General features: G+C 35.4%; 1 protein-coding gene across 1 annotated transcript in view; it reads right to left on the bottom strand.

The window, feature by feature from the left end:
• THSD7B (thrombospondin type 1 domain containing 7B) overlaps positions 1-17,559 on the bottom strand; it is a 618,064-nt gene that overhangs the window by 350,521 nt on the left and 249,984 nt on the right. The gene's annotated exons all lie outside the window — the stretch shown is intronic.

Raw genomic sequence — 17,559 nt, 5'->3', positions numbered from 1 at the left:
CCTTTATCTACTCCTATTCATTCAATAAAGTGGATAACATATTTTTAATCAAGCACATAATGGTGAGGCACTGCAATGTTCCTGTAAGGAATACTGTTCAGTATTTTATTGCCCAGTTGAGATGTAAATGTTTCACATAATACACGTTTATGGTTTAAAAGAAATTTTTCAAAAATGTAACAAACATACAGAAAGAGAAAATTTAAAAATCACATCTATCATTCACTTGAGCCAAATCAATTTCTCATACTGAATAAAGATACAGAAACAACTATTTATAGTTAAACATATATAATGTTTAAGTTTAATAATCAGTTAAGAACATTAACCCAATAAGTTTAAATGTTTTTAAAAAGGGTGATAAGAGAACATTGCTGTTTTCACTAAAAGTTTCCCCAAGTCTTTCTGTATTTTAATAAAGCAATTGATAGTTGCACTAAAATGTTATTTTATAACATTTTAACATTATAACATAATGTTATTTTATAACATTTTCCTCTGAAATTTCTGTATCTAAAAAACCTAAATGAAAACTTTTAATAATACAAAATAAAATCAGTACCTTTTACAGTTCATCATATATTTATACATGTTTAAGACTACAGCAAATTACTTTAGAAACATTGTTCTGGAACACTGCCATACTACAGAAGCCAGGCACTCTGGGTTAAGTCCAAGAGAGTGAAAGGAGAAAATGATGTACAACACCAGCTTCAAGGGATATGATGCCATGATGGAACTTGGGTTTAAATATTAAAATTGCCATATTTATGGAATCACCTTTTGGTGATCAATTTATTTCCTTTTAGATGTCAGAGTATTTTTTATCTGATATTTGTGGCTTTAAAAATACTCTCAAATCTGACCAAGCTAAACTCAGTATGCTTACTTATAAAGTATGTATAAAAAGCTGAGGAACGGAGGATAACAGAACAGTGAGGTAATCCCACTAGCTATTTTGTGAGATCCCCTTTGACCTGAAAGAGAAAACAAGAATTTTAGAGAGAGGAAGGGGGACAGAAAAAGAGAGAGACATATATGTGAAGGAGATCAATCTGTCAGTTGCCTCCCCATATGTTCCCTTACAGGGGATCAAACCTGCAATCTAGATATGTGCCCTAACCAGGAGTCAAATTCCTCAATCTTTTGGTGTATGAGAAAACACTCAATCAAGCCACTTGGCCAGGGTGAAGAAGATGTTTTTTGATTTGTTTGTTTTTTGTTTTTCTTTTTAAGTGGAGGAACAACTGAGTGTCTTAGAATGGCCAATCAATGCACAAAGAAGCCACAACATCTATGAATTCTTAGTTACTGCAGATTGCCTCTATGGACTAAGTAGTTGTGATAGTTAATTCTGTGTGTCAACTACTGGGCTACGAGCTGCCCAGATATTTGGTAAAACATTATTTTGAATGGGTATGTGATGGTGTTTCAGGATGAGGTGAGTATTTGTACTGATAGACAGTAAAGCAGATTGCCCTTCCCAGTGTGGGTAGGCCTCATTCAATCATTAAAAGAATAAAAGCCTTGCCCTGGCTGTTGTAGCTCAGTGGATTGAGCGCCGGCCTGTGAAGCAAAGGGTCACTGGTTCGATTCCCAGTCAGGGCACATGCCTAGGTTGCAGGCCAGGTCCCCAGTAGGGGATACATGAGAGGCAACCACACATTGATGTTTCTCTACAACTTTCTCCTTCCCTTCCCCTCTCTCTAAAAATAAATAAATAAAATATTTTTAAAAAAGAATAAAAGCCTGAAAAACAAAAAGACTGAATAAATGGAAACTTCTCTTGCATGTCTTTTTGAACTAGGATATTTTTTCTTTCTGGCTCTTCCTGGGTCTCAAGCCAGCCAACAGAACTTAAACCATCAGCTCTCCTGAATCTCCAGTTTTGGGGTGGCAAATCTTAGCACCTGTCAGCTTCTGTAATCATGTGTGTTAATTCCTCATGACAGTTCTTTTTATATGTATGTTATATATTATATGCTATATGTCCTATGTATTGTATTATATCTATCTATCTATCTATATCTATATAGATAGATAGATAGATAGATATCTATATATATAGATATATAGATAGATAGATATTTATATATATATATATAAAATCATATATATATGATTTTTTACCCCTGGAGAACCCTAAGACAGCACCCAAAGCAAGGTGGGAGAACCTTATTCTGTACCTGACTCTGTGCACTTACTGCCTTCTGTTGTGATAGTAAGAGAGCAGTTTATATGACCTTATCATGCCAAGTCAAAACTGGTCATTTAGAATTCAAATATAGTGTTAATATAATCAATCATTAGTGAGTATGAACTGCACAAAATGATTAAAAATTATATCTGGCATCGTAAGTTTAGAATTCATGGAGACTACATTGCTTTGAATTGCAGAATCTTCAAAATAGAATTAATGTCTTCTACAGAATAATTGCCTACCTTCAACAGTCCCATGAATGGAGTCTTAGTACCTCAAATGTTAGGCCCTCACATTGTGGGATGTCTGTAGTTTGTAGGAAGTTCTGTGTTAGTTGGGTAGCATACTGAGTCACTGTAACCTTCTTGGTTACAGTAATACCAAATGATTTTAAAAAAATAAATGAAAAAAAAACCATTTAATTTCAATGAGTCAAGCTGAAGATTCCTAGCAAAAATTGTAGTTAAACATAGTATAAATGACTTAAAAACTTTGCAAACAACATAAAATATATTTCCTTCATTGTCTAAGAGCTCATGGCTCAATACAGGATGTTTAGAAGAAATTTTTGATATGAAATATGTGAAAAAATGTTAGTTTCAAACAAAATGGATTTTTTTCTCTGAAAGGATCTTGATTCACTTACAATAGGAAGATAATATATTTGACTTTTGATGTCTGGGAAAACATGCTGTACTAGGACTTACTAATAGTCATAAAACATGTATTGTAAAAAATTCAAAGGAAGAACTCAATCTTTGGTGAGAAAAAGAGGTTAGGTGATGGAGGACACAGATTTATGAAGCCTAATCTAGGTTGGCAACAGAAGATAAAATATCTGGGCACATCTGATATTAATGAAAACAACTTAATCACCATGAATGCCAGCATTTAAAGAAATAGAAGCCAGGATAATCCACTAACAAAAAAGACTTTCTCATTTTAGTAGGGCAAAATGTACTGCTTAAGACAGATATGATTTCCTCTGTCTATTTGGCATTTTTGTAGTTTGAAGGACAGGGACATGATATGTAGGAAAGTTCAAAATTCCCAAGAAAATCTTATAAAGGCAACAGGTGCAAAGAAAATAAATAAATATATATAAATGTATTTTATAGAAAAAGGCAAAGAATAGTAGTAATACAATGCTTTTACAGATTAAGGTAAAATAGAAAAATAAACTGTATTTAATTGACAAGTTGTATTGTTTATTTAGCTATTTTTTTCAAATTTGTTATTATAATATTGCTGGATGTGTTGGCATTTTGATTGAAGGAGATACTCCTGTTTTTCTATAGTGACTCCAATGAGAAAATGTGAAGAAAATGGAGATAATTACAAGCTTATCTAATAAGTAATGTCTGAGACATGAGCAAGTGGCAGTGATAGTGAAGGAAGGGAAGGGGAATAAAGGAGACACGACAGTAGTAATTATTTGATGTGGGTATATGTATATGTATGAGGCGAATATTTGAAACTTAATGATAAAAAGTAAAAATGTCAGCATTAGTTAGAATTTTATGACCACAAGAGAAGATAAGCAACACCATTGTTTTCTAGGTATCTATTGGATGTCTATAATGCACCAAATAGTATGCATAGGGTTTACAGAGATGAATAAAACATAATTTCGGCTCACAAATAGTAGAGAGATAAGTAAACCAACAATTATATCCAGCACTAAAAGGAAGAACCTGAAAGACGGGGTTACTGGGAGAAGATAATCTCCTATTCAGAAAGCACAGTAAAGAGTTTAAGCAAAGAGAGAGGACAGCACATCTGGGGAAAATAAAATTTCATTTGTGAATTAGGTATCAGAGAGATCGGGCACATGAGGTAAGAAATGAAAGTAGGGACCAGACCATGAATAGCCCTATATTTCATGGTTTAGATGTAAAAAGGGATGTATTAAAATGTTAAACAGATAGTGAAATGTAAAATATTAATTCTAAAATAATCATTTAGAAATATCATACATAGGTTTGGAGAATAATTTATTATAGTCCAGAGTTGGGGATGAGGACTTGAACTACATTGGCAGTAGTGAAAAGGGAGAAGAGAATAGATTTGGGGAAGATGGTAGAGGATCTTATGCTTAACAAGATATGATTAATTAGTATTAGGAATATTCCAGAATAATTTCACAATTAGGCCACTTTTTGAAAATGGAATATAGGAATAAAAAGCTGGGGATATTGATGTATATATCAGTTAGGGATTTATTTTTTTTATTTATTTTTTATTTTTTAATATAATTTTTATTTAATTCTGTTTCACGTACAGGTTTCTGTCTTATATTCCCAACCCTGCCTGCCCCCCGCCCCATGCTCCCCGCCTTCCTCCCCTTTCCACCCCCCACCCTTAGTTATTGTCCATGTGGCCTTTATACTTGTTCATGTGAGTCCATTCCCTTTTCCCCTATAATTCTCTCCCCTCTCCCCTCTGGACCCTGTCAACCTGTTCCATATTTGAGTGTCATTGGTCGTATTTTGCTTGCATGTTTGGTTTGTTTAGAATCCTGTTAACGGTGAGATCATATGATATTTGTCTTTCACCGCCTGGCTTATTTCGCTTAGCATAATGCTTTCCAGTTCCATCCATGATGTTGCAAAGGGTAGTAGTTCCTTCTTCCTTTCTGCGGCATAGAATTCCATTGTGTAAATGTACCATAGTTTTGTGATTTAAAACGGCAATCAAAAGAACCAATACTGATTAACTTGGGAGAGAGAGAAACAGAAAGAGAAGGATATGAGGTATTTCCAAAAATAGAAAAAAGAGACTGTATTAATTCCACATCTCAAAAGAAAAAAAACAAACTAGGGCCATTCCTGAATTGGAATAGCAAGAAAATTCTATTGAAAGCACCACTACTGGTTCACTCAACTTAAAATTCAAAACTTTTTATGACAAGAAAATCATGTCATTTATACCTTGACTAGGAGAAGACATACAATCTGAGTCATAGTTTCACTAAGAAATAAGAAAATTCACTTTCTGTTGGACATATGGAGTGCTAATGTACAAATTTAGCATGTAAGATAAAATAAGTGGAAAGGCTAAGCCAAAGAACATGTCTTCATAACCCATAGACATAGAGAACAATGTGGTAATGGACTCAGGGAAGTGATGGGGAGGCCTGGGTAGAGGTGGACGAAGGGGAAAAATTGGGGACCTATGTAAACAACAAAAATAAAGACAAAATAAATGAAGAGCAAGCCATCCTATACACAGAAAAGGCCAGTGCAGACTGAGTTCATGGTGAAGTCATGGTCTACAGAAGTTAGAATTAGCTAAAACATTGTAATTCCTGCTGGAAGTTAGGAAAAGGTAAGGGTCTTTATGTCCAACAAATATTGGTAGTTAGCACTAGAGAATGAAAAATCTAATATGGAAACATATTAGTAGATAAAAAAATTTTTGGAGACAAAGTTATTCTGGTAACATAAGAAAAATAAATAATATATGCAAACTGTGTTAATAGTAGATTAGATTATTACAATAATACCACTATAAATTAAACTTCGCAGTCTCTGAAATATAAACACAGGAAAATAGCTCTTTAGGTGAAGTATAATTATATCATTCCCTTCAAAACACAGACATTTAGGGGAAGTTGCTGATGAGGTGGCACAGTTCTCAAATTTTTGGTCAGCTTGAGTGTTTCAGAATTAAATTACAAGTCTGGAGTTTCACAGCTGTGATGTTACCACCCTCCATCCAACTGTAAACTCGGAAGCAATCCAGAACTGCATGTTGAATTCTTTAAAAATTTTTAAAAATTATTTTAAAAAGCCTTTAATGCAACTTCAGCTTACAATGCATTTATAGCTATACACTCAGCCAATCAGTTTATGTTACTAACAAGCACAAATTGTAAGGCATAGTATTTCTATGGGAAGCATTCTGGTTAGTCCTTTAAATGAAATTTTTAATTTTAATTTTAAAATTAGACCTGTTTAATCATGCAAAAGTAAAGCTAACACTATACATCTGATTCCAGAAGTAGGATTTTTTTGAGTTTGGCACTATTGATATGCCAGAACCACACCAGCTGTAAGTTCTGGTCCCGGGCAATGTCTCCCGATGTTGCCAAATGTTCTCTGTGGGGAAGGGGCAAATTCACCACTGGTGGGAAACTACTGCTCTCGAGAAAGTGAAGCATCGCCTCTGCCCCCACTGCTATTGGTAAGGGACTAATGTCTCCCACTTTCACATAAGTTAATGAGGAAGCATCTGATAATTATAGAAGTTTATTTTAATTCATGATCTTGACATCAGAGAATCAGGTTGTATGGTATTTTATCATCACCTCATATCTTACACTATAAATATACTTTTGAGACAATTTGTAAAATATACACACTATAAAGTCTATACACACTACTCTCTAGGAGATTAACCTCTCATAAGCAGAGTTCTTTTTTCCATCACTTAATTCAAGCATAAGTATTTTCTAATAGTAATGTTTAATATTATAAGTTATGTTATTTGCTTCACAGAATACAGTTATATATGCACTATACATACTTTGATTCATCATATTTTGGCCAAAGTCCTGAACTTCCTATTCTGGTACAGAGCATAATAATTACTGAGCAAATATTTGTTCAGCAACTGTTATGTTTATAGTTTAGGACTATTTGGGGCACTGGAGATATAGAGATGAATAAGGTACAGTCTGTATTCTGGGAGCTAGAACATATATATACACAGAAACACACATATGATATTTAAGATATAATATTATTACAAAACATAAAGTATGAGTAAGTAGGGAGTATACCCTGAAAAGCCCCTACCCACAACTGTAACAATGGAGTTAAGGTAATATCTGAGATGGGGCTAGGGGGAGATACAGAATCTAAGTGGAGGAAGATAAAAGATTTCCAGACTGAAGGAAACTTTATATTGATGAGTGTTTTGTGTATGATCATAGTTCCTGGGTGACAGATACTTGGTGGGGCCTCTGGGAGACAGCACTAGGAGAAGAGAAACAGGGCAAGAGCTCAGGAGGACAACAATGCCTTAGAGTGACAAAAGGTCAGTCACTGCAAATTCTTTAGTAGGTGAGGGTTAAACTCAGATGGGTGACTCTGCACAGATAGCTCTGGCCTCAGAACTTAAGGGTGGACTTTGAAGAAATATGCCTGTGATATGAACAGCTGGGAGGTTATTAAAAAACCCAGAGACTGTGAAGGCTTTCTGCAGATGGAACTTTCAGGATTTAATGGTCAACTCTCTCTATTAACAGATGGGTAGAGATGCAACTATCTGACATTCAGAACTCAGGATAAAAAAATTCAGCTTCCAGAGTTAAAAACTATGTTCATTTGTGGAAACAATAAATTTGAACTATCAGCGTACAAGGTCTGTCCAGAAGGTATCCAGCTGTGCACTTACTCCAATACTTACTTCTATTTTGTCTTCATGTTTGCAGAGCATGGTCTTATTTTTGTATTTTGAACTCTGAGCTATAATGCTATTTCTTCCATTCTTTGACAAATATTCAGTAAACTTACCCACTCAATATCTGTTTCCTCTTAGTCCATGGTCTCAAAACTGTGTGTGTATGTGTGTGCACATATATATACATACTCATATAAATATATATATATATATATATATATATATATATATATATACACATGTAAATACATATATTTACCTACAATTACTTTGCTAAGACTGAACTGAATATTCAGCTATGTCTACTCAATTGCCAAATCTTTTCTTCCATCTTTATTTACACACTTATTTCTAAAACACTGGCAATACCACATACATACTTCTTGAGAATTTCCCCTCCATGATTTTATAATACTGTGCTTACATTTTTTCAATAAGAAAAACATGTTAGCTGGTATTTCACTAAAAATGACTCTGCAATGGCCCAGAGACATAGGAAAAGATGCTCAGCATCACTAGCCATCAGAAAGATGCAAATTAAAACCACAATGAGATACTACCTCACACCAGTCAGAATGGGCAACATAAACAAATCAACAAACAAGTGTTGGAGAAGATGTGGAAAAAGGGGAACCCTAGTGCACTGTTTGTGGGATTGAAAACTTGTGCAGCCACTGTGGGAAACAGTATGGAATTTCCTCAGAAAACTAAAAATACAACTGCCTTTTGACCCAGCATTCCATGTCTGGGATTATACCCTGAAATTCTTAGGGATTATACCCTAAGAGCCCTGAAACACCAATCCAAAAGAACCTATGCACCCCAGTGTTCATAGCAGCACAATTTATAATAGTCAAGAGTTGGAAGCAACCTAAGTGCCCATCAGCAAATGAGTGAATCAAAAAACTATGGTACATTTACACAGTGGAATTCTATGCAGCAGAGAGAAAGAAGGAGCATATACCCTTTGTAACAGCATGGATGGAACTGGAGGGCATTATGTTAAGTGAAATAAGCCAGGTAGTGAGGGACAAATACCATATGATCTCACCTTTAACTTGAACATAATCAACAAAAGAAAAAAGCAAACAAAATATAACCAAAGTCATTGAAACTAAGAATAATCTAACAATAGCCAGAGAGGATGGGGGACAAGGTTTTTTAGGAACTACTATAAAGGACACATGGACAAAACCAAGGGGGAGGATGGAAGCAACAGAGAGCAGTGAGTTTGGCTGGGGTGGGTGGAGTAGTGGGGGGAAATGCAGATAGCTGTAATTGAACAATAAAAGTATTTTTAAAAATGACTCTGTGGGCAAAAAGGTTTGGGAAAATTCTCTGTTTAAAAAACATGATCAATTTCTTTACTGCAGCATATATAAGAGCCTTCAATGTGCTAATTCTACATTGAAAATCTACAAGAGGTATTAAATTTGGTCACAGTTTCTTTCTCTTTCTCTTTCTTTCTTTCTTTCTTTCTTCCTTTCCTTCCTTCCTTCCTTCCTTCCTTCCTTCCTTCCTTCCTTCCTTCCTTCCTTCCTTCCTTTTTTCCTTTCTGTTTTTTCAGGTAACCAATGAATATCTCCACTCAATTACTTTAAAACTATGCTTTTTGATATTATATCTCCCCGAATGCTACATATATATTCCTAGCTTTCAAGTTTTAGAAAAGAAAATTAATGTTTCCCTGGCAACTATGAATACTGGTGAGAGCAGCAAGAAACTGGAATCGTTATTGCCATTGCAGAAACTGAGGACAGAAAGGGGAAGCAGTTTCACCACACTCACAAATCAGTGATTGGCAAAACCAGGATTCGAGCCAAGGGTCTTGGTATTCTGAAGGGAAGAAAATTTCTTTTCATCACATCAGATTGCTTCTAGGTCTTAGATCTCTACTCTCTCTCTGCTTTCTCCTAGAAAAAACTGACACCACATACAGCCTTTAACAGGTGCTTCCAAAATATGATTTCTAGATATGATTATTCTTACATACTCAAATACTGTATCTAACTCTATCTCCATTGTTATGTCAGTTATTTATATCAATTATTTATATTATTTTTACATTAATATTGTCCATTCTCCCTGGTCTAAAACTACTAAATTCTTCCAATTCATCACTATCCTTTGCTCAGTATATAAATTTGACTATTAATTCCAACTGATTTTTTTCTCAAAATGCCTCATATATATATATATATATATATATATATATATATATATATATATATATAGCTTCTAATGCATTCCCAAAGTCTGGTACAGGCTTTCAAACCCTTTGTGGTATAATTTACAAAACCTCCATGAACCCAAACTTTCTTACCTCTAGTTCCTACTTTCAGGAATTCCCTAAGAGGTTGATTATTTTAGATACCTATTGAGTTTAACCAAGTCTAGCAGGCTTACAATTGCCATTCTTCATGCATCTTGATTAAAACACTGTATTTTGGCACACCATGTGAATCTCCATAACATGGTTGACCTCAACTGGCAACCTTACTTTGCAGCTTTTGTGTCTCTTTGAATTCTGAATAGCAGTGAAGAAGAGTTTGAGAGTTTAGAGCCTCAGAAGAGGTAGGGGCACCTCTTCCTCTTGCAGCTACTAAAAAGAGTGTTGGAGTTTCTGACTTTTGTGTGTTTTTTTTTCTAAATGAAAACAAAATGTCTAAACATTACCTCCCTCTGCTACAATCCTAAATTGGCTCCTGGGCTACAAAGAAATGTGTATCTTGACCTTTGTAACCTAAGAGCTTAGGAAGCCAAGAAATTCACACTATTTGAAGAGACTATATTCTAATGGTGGACAAGAGAAAAATAATCCTATTACATTTATACACTTTGCAATAGACTTTGAAATGCATATTAACATTCCTGAAGGGAAGATGGTTCTATAATGGGGAGCCAGCAGTCAGAAGGGAAACTTACTGCTCTCAGTCAAATAACTGCATTCTTCAAAAACAGAATATTTCTCACTGCTCACTATCCACCCTCAATCCCCACGCGATTTTGTCAGGGAAATATCAGCCGAGGGGTATGCCTGGGGTGGAGGAGGAACTGAAGAATTGCTTTGTGCTTTGCATTAGAGTTTATGGAATTAAAAGTGGAGAGTCTGGTTCAAGACTACATTAGCCAAGATTAAAATGAAGGAGAGAATTCTAGAAACAGCAAGAGATAAGGGGACAGTCACCTACAAAGGCGTGCCCATCAGACTGTCAGCTGATTTCTCAAAAGAAACTTTACAGGCAAGAAGGGGCTGGAAAGAAGTATTGCAAGTCATGAAATCCAAAGACCTACAGCTAAGATTGCTCTATCCAGCAAAGCTTTCATTTAGAATGAAAGGGCAGATAAAGTGCTTCTCAAATAAGGTCAAATTCAAGGAGTTCATCATCACCAAGCCCTTATTATATGAAATGTTAAAGGGACTTATCTAAGAAAAAGAAGACAAAAATATGAACAGAGAAAGGACAGCAAACTCACAGTTATTAACAACCACACCTAAAACAAAAGCAAACTAAGAGGACAGCTAGATCGGGAGTGGAACTATAGAAATGGAGATCACATGGAGGGTTAGCAACAGGGGAGTGGGAAGAGGAGAAGGGGGGAGAAGGTACAGAGAATAAGTAGCATAGACGGTAGGTAGAAAATAGACAGGTGAAGGGCATAGTATGGGAAACACAGCATCTAAGGAACTTGTGACACACGGACAGGAATGAAAGGGAGGAATAGTGGGGAAGGGGTGTGCAGGGTGGAGGGGAGTGAAGGGGGGAATGGGACAACTGTAATGGCATAAGCAATAAAGTATCTTTTAAATACATAAATAAATAAAAATACTACGTCTCTGAATCTGTACTTAGTTACATTATGTTATTAAAGCATTATGCCTTAGGTCACCCACCTCCTTTAATATTTATTTAGAATTTATTTCCAAATTTTAAAAAATACTCATATTCTACCTGTAGTAACCATGAAAACCACAAAGCTAATCCTACCCCAATATGTGCAAAGGAAATTAAAAATACCCTCAAGAATCATATTCTCTTACATTAAAATGCAATCTTGGCTATCAGTCACACATTTTCTGCCTCAAACCGATACCTATGATATCACAAAACCTATTCTTCTGTTAAAATCAGAGAATATTTTAATTTAGAGAGTTGTGTGGAGAGAGGCTGTTCCTGTGATGTGACCTGTGAGTTAGGTCCAGGCCAGAACAGAGATGGCTTCCTGTAAATCCCCTCAGAGACTGTATAATCAACCCTCCCCTTGGCCCAGGAGTGCAGGTTCCGGGAATAGTCCACTGCCCCGCCCAGGGCAAGCATTAAGGCATTTTCCCTTGTCTGTGGCAGGTTACACACCAGTACCCTTGTCCATCCTTCCCTGTTCTCTACATATAATTTTTAGTGCCTGCCAGGTGGTTTGGAAGATATTCACATAGTCTCATCGCCGCCTAAAACTTGCCTGGTGTGTAAGTCCCCTGATCAAGCCCAATGGAGTCAGCTGCTTTCTTTAGTCTCTGGGTCCCAGGAAGTTTTCTGAACAGGTTTTCCTACACTGTCAATTGAATGTTTACATTCTAATTTGATCTTTCATTTTCATGCTTAAAAATATATTTAGAAGAGAGGTTTGTAAAGTTCCTTAAAATATTTATAATCGATCATTTGGTATCAGGAGCCAATTATTAAGGTACATTAATAACAAAGAGTATGTCCTTTAATTGATTTTTCTAGTGTTGAAGTCAGAAGAAGTTAGAAAGGCCCCCAAGAATGATCTTTATACAAAGAATATTGTGGTCTGATCATTTTTTCCTATGAGGTCATCAAGGTTATTCAAAATAGCATCACAAAAGTTCTTGAAAATAGTGCTGTACATTGTCTAGATTAGAAACCTTGCAGTGTTGATTTGGGATCATAAGTGGTATCACGGCCTCTCTTGAATGGATGGAAACATACAGGTGAGTATTTTGCTCATTTAAGAAACAGTAACATCTGTGGAAGAAATTCCTGAGGTACAAACAATTGCTCCCCATTATCTACCGGAAATGCCCCTGATTTGTTCAAGTCTTGAAGTAAAAATAAACCCACTTTCCTTCCCAGCGAACACTTTCCCTCCCTCTCCCACATCTAGAGTAAAACAAAAATAGAAATGGCTTTCTCTGTCTTTCATTACTTTTAATACAGAGAGATCTGATCATATTCCTGGGGGAGAATAGGCAGGGGGCGTAGGAGGACGGTGTCTGAAACAATGGTAAATAGTCTGGGATGGGACTAGCTGAGAACTTGAATGCTTCCAGAGTGCATGGAATTATGGGTGGGAAGATTTAAACAGAAGGAAGGCAGAGATTGGCTTATTTTCTCTTCCTTGGGGATGCCTAGATGATCATGCTGTAGCACTTGTTTTTCCCAAAGGATGGTATTTTATTTTATTTTTATTATTTTTTTTAATTTTAATTTTTATTTAATTCTTGTTCAAGTACAGTGTTCTGTCCTATATTCCCGGCCCTGCCCCCACCCAGTGCTCCCCACAAAGGATGGTATTTTAAATGGGAGACGGAACACCAGGCACAGCCTAGGACTGGTCTGGCCTGGCAGAGGGAGGCGGGTTACTTCTTTTGGGGTGTTCTGGAGGGGGCACAAGCCTGCCACTCTTCCAAAGTTGTGTAGCTTTTGTAAGTTACATTATTTTAGTGTGTATACTAACCAGTATACAAATAAGATAATTAAAAACCGACAGGGGGAATGATCGCAGAACTCAAGAGTTAAAGATTTTAGCCTAAAGTGATAGGCTTAAGTGATTAAAGCTGAAACTCAAACATTGAAAATATTTCATCTTTAGTGGATAGGCTTAAGTGCACGTGTAAAGTTGTCATTCCAAAATTGTGTAGCTTTTGAATAAAGACTCATTTCCTTTTTCACCAAACCTCTGCCTCCAGAATTTGACCTACAGGGTGGCAGCAGGCAGCAGGCCCCCACTTGCTGTTCAGTAAAACTTTAAGTCATACTTAAAAAACCTGTATATTTGCTTTCTTCTCTGAATCTAATGAAATGACTTCTTGTGATGTATGTCAATGAACAGCACAGAGACCAAATATTTCCAACTTACAAGGTTAAATGACAAAAAATTTCTCCATCTAGAGAATTATAAAGTTCAACTACACAGAGAGATGTTTTCCTCCTCTATCAAAATGCAAGGGCACTTGGCATCAGAAAGAAGAGCACGACTAGCTGGTTGACTTGCCTTGACATTTTATTGACAGGTTATAATGTCTTGTCTATTTCAAAAGGACAATTGTGTTTTTGCTTCATTTCTGTGTGTTTCCCAGATAAAAGTTGGCTGATGAGCTGATGATGAGTTAGCAACTTTATCTATAACTATCTCCCCACAAAATCAACACAATTAGAAAAGAACAATTTTTGATCACAAAATTTGAGCAGATTTACTTATGAAATGTACTCACTTGTCTCTGTTTTATACAGATATATAGTTATTTACATAGTTTGTATAATCTTAGATAAATTATAAAAATTAAGTTTGAAAGATTCAACCACATATAAAAGTCTTAGAAAATTAAATTATGTATAGGATGCAAAAAACACACTTTGCTAAAATGGCAGATACATACATATTTCATACTAACTTACTAAGGGCAGTAGTTCACCCTTTCTTAGGTTTGAGTGGTATTCCATAGTATATATGTGCTACATCTTCTTTATGCAATCCTTTATCAAAGAACACTTTGGTTGTTCCCATGTCTTGGTCACCACGAATAGTGCTGCAATGAACATAGGGCTGCATGCACCTTTGTGAGTAAATGTTTTCAAGATTTTTCAGGTGGAGACCCAGAAAAGGGACTGCTGGGTATATGTATGGTAACTCTATTTTTAATTTTTTAACAAACCACCATTGTGTTTTCCACAGTGGCTGCTATACCAGTTTAGATTCCCATGAGGCAGTGAATGGGAGTTGTTTTTTTTTCTAGATCCTCTCCAACACTTATTATTTGTGTTGTTGATAATAGCCATTCTGACAGGTGCAGTTTTGATTTGCATTTCCCTAAGAGCTAGTGAAGTTAAGTATTGTTTCATGTAACCATTGGCCATTTGGATGTCTTCCTTAGGGAAGTGTGTGTTCAGGTTGTCTGTCTAGTTTTTAACTGTATTGTTTGTTTGCTGGGTGTTGAGTTGTATGATTTCTTTATATATTTGGGGTACTAACCTCTTGTCAGAGCTACTATTTGCAGATACCATCTCCCATTTGGTTTGTTGCCTTTTGATTTGTGGGAAGTTTCTTTTACTGTACGGAAACTTTTTAGTTTGATACATTCCCATTCTTTTTTTTTCCTCCTTTACTTCCATTGCCTTTTGGGTCAAATTGATAAAATATTTTTTAAGACGAACTACTTATGTTGTTTTCTATGCAATTTATTATTTCAAATCTTATATTTAGATCTTTGATCAATTTTGAATTGATTTTTTACTAGGGACAAACTATAGTCTAGTTTCATTCTCTTGCATACAGCTTTCCAATTTTCCCAGCACCATTTACTGAACAGGCTTTTTCTTCATTGTGTATTTTTGGTTTCTTATAAAAATATTTTTATTTGTCATTATACATGTAGTTTTATTTCTGGGCTCTTAATTCTGCACCATTGGTCAATGTGTTTTTTGTTCTGCCAACATCATGGTGTTTTGATTATCATTGCTCTGCAATATAGTTTGAAGTCACGTAGTGTGATGCCTCTGGCTTTTTTTTTTCCTTTCTCAAGACTGCTTTGGGTATTTAGAGTCTTTTGTGGACCCATACAAATTGGATACATTCTTGTTCTATTTCTTTAAAAAATGACATTAGAATTTTGATGGGGATTGAATTAAAAGTATATATTGCTTTGGATAATATGAACATTTTAAATACACTGATTCTTCCAATTCATGAACACAGAGCATTTTTCCATTTTGTTGTCTTTTTCAGTCTCTTTTTTTAATTGTTAATACTATTAGAAATGTCTCCTGTTGCCTGCCTCTCTTTGCCCACCTATGCCAAGTCCCAACCTTCCTCCCCAGGTCTTCATCCCACTATTGTCTATATTCATGGGCTATGCACATACATTTTTGGTTAATCTCTTCATGTCCTTTGATCCAGCCCTCACTTCCTACCTCCCCTCTTAGACCTGCCAGTCTGTTCTATGTATCTTTGCCTCTGACCCTATTCTATTCCTCAGTTTACTTTGGTCATTAGATTACACTCTCTTTTAATAATGCTTTCTAGTTTTTAGCATATAGGTCCTTTATATCCTTTGTAAAGTGTATTCTTAGGTATTTCATTCTTTTTGTTATAAAAAATGTTTGTTCTTTCATTTCTTTTTCTGGAGTTTTATTGTTAGTACATAAGAAAGTAGTGGATTATTATAAATTGATTCTGTTATCTGCAAATTCAATGTGCTTATTTATTGTTTCTAATAGTTTTTTAGTGGACTCTTTAGGGTTTTGTATATACAGAATAACCATCTCTAAAAAATGACACTTTTCCTTCATCATGCCCATATTGGATACGTTTTAGTTATTTCTCTTATCTGACTGCTCTGGCTAGGACTTCCAGAACTATGTTAAATAAGAGTGATGAGAATGGCATCCTTGTCTTATTATTAATTTTAGAGAAAGTATATTTCTGTTTTTCACCACTGAGTATGATATTGACTAAAGGTTTGTTACATATGCCTTTTATTACTTTGAGGCATTTTCCTTCTATACCCATTTTACTGAATGGTTTAATCATAAATGGATGCTGCATCTTATTAAATTCCTTTTCTGCATTACTGATATGATTTTATCCTTCATTTGTTAATGTGAATTACAATGAATGATTTGCATATGTTGAACCATCTTTGTGCCCTTGAATGTATTACTTTGTTAATGTATTGTATTTGATTTGCTAGTATTTTAATTTTTGCATCTGTATTCATCAGAGATGCTACTCTGTATTTTTTGTGTACAGTGATCCTTACCTATCATGGGAATTACGTTCCAGAGACTCCAGCAATAGGTGAAAATCTGTGAAATACCAACATTATATTTATTTTATTATTTTAATATATTTGTAAGGCTTTATAAACCTTTCCCATTCTTTTATTAACCTTTCCCACACTCTTATAAACACTTCATATACTCCTAAACACTTTCTACACTCTTAAACCTATGTAATTTTAACAACATATAAAATTCTATATGGGTACTCACCAGTGAAGTATACAGTCATATATGCATGTTATTCTTGCTAGATTTTGGAATGAGGGTTAGGTTGGTCTCATAAAATGTGTTCAGCTTTTTTAATTTTGGGGAAGAGTTTGAGAAGGGTAGATATCAAATCTTCTTTTAATGTTTGGTTGAACTCACTGATGAAGCCAAATGGTCCTGTACTTTTTTTTGCTGGGGGAGGGTTTGATTATTGTTTCCTTCTGTGGTTTGGTCTATTTGGATTTTCCAATTCTTCAGTCTAGGAAAGTTATATATTTCTACAAACATATCCATTTTTTTAGGTTATTGAATTTGGTGACATATATTCTTTCATAGTATTCTAGTACAGTGTTCCCCAAGTTTTTGGCACCAGGGACTCATTTTTTGCAAGACAGGGGGTGGTGCAGGACAGGAGTCAGAATTCAGGTTAGATTTGCTTGCCCACCCTCTGTGGATGGATGGTGGCCATGGTGACAGGAGGCAGAGCTCAGGCGAGCCTCTCTCACTTCCTAATAGGCCATAGGCCAGTAACGGTACCCATCCTTGGCCCAGGGGTTGAGGTCCCCTATTCTAGTATGATCCAGTACATACCAGTGATGCCTATAGTAACTTCTCTTTCACTTCTGATTTTGTTTATATGAAGCTTTTCTCTCTTTTTCCTAAGTGAGTCTAGGTAGGAGTTTGTCAATTTTATTCATCTTATGAAAGAATCAGCTCTTTGTTATA

The sequence above is a fragment of the Sturnira hondurensis genome, unplaced genomic scaffold (genome assembly GCF_014824575.4).
Source record: "Sturnira hondurensis isolate 20B ecotype Veracruz unplaced genomic scaffold, ASM1482457v3 Scaffold0000256, whole genome shotgun sequence".
In the NCBI taxonomy this organism is placed as follows: domain Eukaryota; kingdom Metazoa; phylum Chordata; class Mammalia; order Chiroptera; family Phyllostomidae; genus Sturnira; species Sturnira hondurensis.
This window is presented reverse-complemented; position numbering and strand designations above follow the sequence as displayed.